The 792-nt window shown below is 36.9% G+C and overlaps 1 pseudogene; it reads right to left on the bottom strand.

Moving 5' to 3' along the window:
• Positions 1-490: 490 nt before the first annotated feature.
• On the bottom strand, positions 491-556 carry LOC132541000 (small nucleolar RNA U3; annotated as a pseudogene).
• Positions 557-792: the final 236 nt, after the last annotated feature.

Raw genomic sequence — 792 nt, 5'->3', positions numbered from 1 at the left:
GCAGCACAATTTGTAATAGCCAAAATCTGGAAGCAACCCAGGTGTCCAACAACAGATGAGTGGCTGAGCAAGTTGAGATATGTGTATATATATATTACTCAGCTATTAAAAATGGTGACTTCACCATTTCCAGCTGATCTTGGATGGACCTTGAAAAATTCATGTTAAGTGAAATCAGTCAGAAACAGAAGGATAAATATGGGATGATCTCACTGTCAGGCAGAAGTTGAAAAACAAGATCAGAAGAAAAAACACAAGTAGAACCTGAACTGGAATTGACATATTGCACCAAAATAAAAGACTCTGGGTGGATGTGGGGGAGAATACAGGTCCAAAAAGGATGACAGAGGACCTAGTGGGAGTTATATTGTTATATGGAAAACTGGGAAATGTTATGCATGTACAAACTACTGTATCTACTATCAAATGTAAAGCATTAATTCCCCAATAAAGAAATTAAGTCTATATTTTCCAACTTATCAAAATTAATCACATATTTCTACCTATAAAAATGATTAAAATATACTATAGAAATGATCCCTGAAAGTATAGTCTTAAAAAAATGATTAAAATAGCAGCAAGTAGAAAGACCTAAAAATGGCACCATAAAGTAGTTGGTCAAATAGCTTCTATTTAGACCTAGGTACCCTCCTCCCCCACTCCCTATTTCACCTCCTTCAATCACGCCAAGACTAGCCTTGCCAAAGTAAGGATTACAAAAGCTGGATAAAAGCAAGAGACCGGCACACTTTAAGGACGGCTTTTTTGGTTACTACCAGGCCACCAACTACC

Source organism: Erinaceus europaeus, chromosome 10 (assembly GCF_950295315.1).
Source record: "Erinaceus europaeus chromosome 10, mEriEur2.1, whole genome shotgun sequence".
Classification (NCBI taxonomy): domain Eukaryota; kingdom Metazoa; phylum Chordata; class Mammalia; order Eulipotyphla; family Erinaceidae; genus Erinaceus; species Erinaceus europaeus.
This window is presented reverse-complemented; position numbering and strand designations above follow the sequence as displayed.